The sequence below is a fragment of the Cervus elaphus genome, chromosome 3 (genome assembly GCF_910594005.1).
Source record: "Cervus elaphus chromosome 3, mCerEla1.1, whole genome shotgun sequence".
In the NCBI taxonomy this organism is placed as follows: Eukaryota; Metazoa; Chordata; class Mammalia; order Artiodactyla; family Cervidae; genus Cervus; species Cervus elaphus.
Window position 1 is genome coordinate 43,755,533 of NC_057817.1, and position 4,468 is coordinate 43,760,000.

Sequence of the window (4,468 nt, forward strand, 5' to 3'; positions counted from 1 at the left end):
CAGGAATATAGGGTGTGTGTGTGTGCGCTTAGTCATTTCAGTCATGTTTGCCTCTTTGTGACCCCATGGACTGTAGCACCCCAGGCTCCGCTGTCCAGGGGATTCTCCAGGCAAGAATACTGGAGTGGTTCCCATGCCCTCCTCCAGGGCAGGAATGTAATAGGCATCCTCTAAATAGTTATTGAATTAATTTAAATTCAGTTTATTGTAAAAGTCACTTCTGGGCCTCCTAAAAGTCAGATAGTGGTTGAAAAGCATATTCTTGGAAGTTCTTTTCTTTTTTTAAAAAAATTAAATCTGGTTTTCATATCCTAAAACCAGATGGGATCCATGTATGTTGTGGAAACATGGGTGTATATTTGTGATATAAAATTAAGGTTTGTGATAAGGAAAGCAGCAGAAAAATGGTTTACATTTGGTAAATGTGGTTAAAACGACCTGTTTGGTCTAACAGAATCCATATATATTAAGAGGTTTTGAAAACTGTTCTCATGGCTTTGGTAGATTATAGTGTTTATTTTCCTTTTCTCTTTTGACAGTTTTATTATTAAGTCAGCCTGAAAATGAGGCAAGGAGATACATGTGTGTGTAAACAAGAGATCAGTGAAATTTCACACTGATGAGTTCTGCTTAGTGTGATGAATTATAATGGCTATTAATTGAGAGCCTCATATGTGTAATAAGTCCTTAAATCAATAACATATTTCATGCATGCAAAAACCCTATGACTTAATCATTATTTCCATTTTTAAAGATTAATAAGTTGAGTTCAGAGATGTTTAATAACTTGCTCGAATTCACACAGTAAATGGCAAAGCTGAGATTCAAACCCCAAACTCCCTGACTAGTAAACTGATATTCTTCCTACGTATTGTGTTCAATGCAGGAGGCACCCATGCATGGTGATTCTTAACAGTGTCAAAACATCTTTTTCTTTTGGGACACCACTTGCCTGTAATTATTACCTTTAGAGTCTTTCTTTGAGCCTTAAGGCCAGATGAACTCTCTGTTTGTGTAGCACAATAAGATATTACAATCTCACCTTCCAGTACTGGCATCATTTCCAGGAAAGTCAGTAATTGGACAGAATTGAGTCACCTTGAATAAAAGAAAAAAAGTGAAGTGAGAGGGTGTTTAATGCTTTGTCTTTTTTTTTTTTTAATGCAACTAATTAAGCAATTTGAATTCTGAGTAGAAAGAAACAAATGAAAATGCTATTTCACTTTTCAAACTATATTGAATTACTATACTAGAATTTTTACCATCAGGCAGTAATGAACCAGCAGGATGGAAGAGCTGCAGGTGGAAGAGGTTGAGAAGGATTCTGTGTTTTATCAGTTGATATGGGAGCCAAGGTGGTGTTTTGACTGGGGAGGGAGTGACGACATAAGAAAAGCATTAGCTAGTTTCTAGTTGGTCTCCTTTTCTATGCACACAAAATAAAGCCGAATTTAACATGATTTTTCAAAAACTGAAAAATCATTTAAATATCTGGCTTTGGGTTCACATGCTGTTCTACTCAAAAGCATGCAAAATAGCAAAACCAGGTCTGCTGAGATGGGCATCCAAATACTTTAAGTTTCTTTTTACATTCTGTGCTAAGTATAGTGGTAAACCAAAGGAGTTCCCATCTTCATGGAGCTTATAGTCTAGATAAAAAAGACTTAGGTTTATATAACAGTATGTGAGGTCTTTCAAAGAGGCATCAGTCAAAGAAAATTCAGGAACTCAGCAGGAGAAAAATAGCTTGCAAAAGTCCCCTGGAGACTTTTGCCCAAGGCAGGGAGTGTTCAGAGGGACTGTGGGAAGACAAGATAATGGAGAGGAAAAATAAGGGCTCCCAGTGAAGTTTACAACTAGTTAGAGGTAATAACATCAGTAGGAGACTGCAGTGCTCCAGTTGGGGCTGTTGGTGTTATTAAACAATAAAGAATGCCTGGGCATTAAAGACTCTGGTTGGAATGGGTACCTTAGTGGTTTAATGCAAACTACCTTTTATTCAGGGGTGACTTGAGGCTGTGAACTTGTTACATCTACTTTCTGTGAAGAGGCTTTCATAATAGTTAAAATACACATATATTTTATTTATGTACCTTGAGGTGAAAGTAAGATGAAATGAACCATTGTAAAGTGAACATTTTCAGTGGCATTTAGTATTTGTCCAATGATGTGCCATCATCACCTCTGTTCTGTACTGTTTTCATCACTCTAGGAGGCAACCTCATACATATTAAGTGATTATTTGTCACTGTCCCTTCTCACTGCCTCTGATCACTACCAATCTTTGATCTGTCTCTATGAATTTACTTATTCTGGATATTTGTTAGAAATGGGATTATAAAATATATAATCTTTTCTGTGGCTTTTTTTCACTTGAAACTGAAAGTGTTTGTCAATCAGTCATGTCTGACTCTTTGTGTGTGACCCCATGGACTATAGCCCTCCAGGCTCCTCTGTCCATATGATTCTCCAGGCAAGAATACTAGAGTGGGTTGCCATTCCCTTCTCCTAGGGATCTTCCCAACCCAGGCATCGAGCCCAGGTCTCCTGCATTGCAGGCAGATTCTTTACCATCTGAGCCACCAGGGAAGAGGCACCTTTTTTTTTTTTTTAAATTTAGCATAATGTTATTCGAGTTTCATCCATGTTGCAGCATGTATCAGTACTTCTTTTCATGGCTGAGTAATATTCCATTAACATATATATCACACATTAATAGATGTTTGGGCTGCTTTTACATTTTAGTTGTTGTAAGAGTGCTTCTGTGAACAGGTGTCCATTTGAGCTGCTTAACAAAATAGCACAGACTGGATAGCTTATAACAACGGAAATTTATCGCCCTTACTGGTGGAGCTCTGGGCCAGGGTGCCAGCATGGCTGGGTGAGCACCCTTTTTTTGTGTCATTGACTTCTTGTTGCATCCTCACATGGTAGAAGGGGCTAGGGAGCTCTTTGGAATCTCTTTGATAAGAACACTAATCTCAGTCATGAGGGCTCCACACATATCTCCTAAAGGTCCCACCTTCTAACATCGTTACATTGGGTGTTGGGATTCCAACATGTGATTTTGGGGAACGTAAATAGTCAGGCCATACCAGGCCAAAGAAGTGTGTACCTGGACTTGTTTGAACACCTATTTTCAGTTCTTTTGAGGGTATACATAGGAGTAGAATTACTGGGTCATTTGATAATTCTATGTTTAATTTTTTCTGGAACCACCAAATTGTTTTCCAAAGGAGCTGAACCATTTTACATTCCCACCAGCAATGTAGAAGGTTCCAGATGGTTCACAGCCTTGCCAACATTTGTTATTTCTGTGTTTTTTAAAAAATTTTTATTATAGCTACCCTAATGGGTATGAAGTGGTACTTCATTGTGGTTTTGATCTACGTTTTCTTAATGATAGCATCTTTCTGTATGCTTGTTGACCATCGATATAGCTTCATAGGAGAAGATATATAAACCTTTTAACTGGGTTGTTTTGTTGTTTTCATTGTTTAGCTGGCATACTAATTTTTGAGCCATGCACTCCTGCTGTTTCATGGTGCAAATCCAATACTCACAGAAGTCTTAAATGTGGAGTGTGGCTGGGAGAAGAGGAAGCAAAGAGCCCAGAAGAGGTGGGTCTTGGCACGTGGCTGAAAGGGCGCTGATACACAGCTTTATCTTCCTCAACGACTTGTAAGTCTGATAACTCAGAAGAGGAAGTGATAGCTTTGGTATGGCACTTAGCTGGAGATCCCTCTCTGGAATCTGTGACTTCAACTTTATTCTCACTGCTACTGTATAGCTCAATAATAAAGGGCTACCATTTTTTAGTGTACTTCACACACATTATCTGAAACTTCATAGCCATGCCTCATTGGTGTTGTTATCCTAATTTTACAGATTAGAAGCACTGAGGCTTGGGGAGATTGACTAACTGGTTCAAAATCACAGCTTGAAGGAGGCTGAATGAGTAGGGATTCCATTCTCACAGATCCATGTCCTCTCCCATTACTCCATGAATGAGTTATCTCCTGCTTATATTATTGTTTTAGTTTCCCAACCTTTTCCATTTCTTTAGCATTACTTTCCTCAATTGAGTCTCCACACTGCTGACATTGGGTTTTTTTTTTTTTTCTAAAATGTAATTCTAAATTTTCTAAAACGTGGTTCTTGTCATGCTGTGCTGTGCTGTCCTTAGTCACTCAGTCGTGTTTGCAAATCAGTCTTTGTGACCTCAAGGACTGAAGCACGCCAGGCATGTCTGTCCATGGGGATCCTCCAGGCAAGAATACTAGAGTGGGTTGCCATGCCCTCCTCCATGGGATCTTCTCAGCCCAGGGATTGAACCCAGGTCTCCTTCATTGCCAGTGATTCTTTACCAGCTGAGCCACCAGGGAAGCCCAAGAATACTGGAGTGGGTAGCCTATCCCTTCTCCAGGGGATCTTCCCAACCCAGGAATCGAACCGGGGTCTCCTGCAT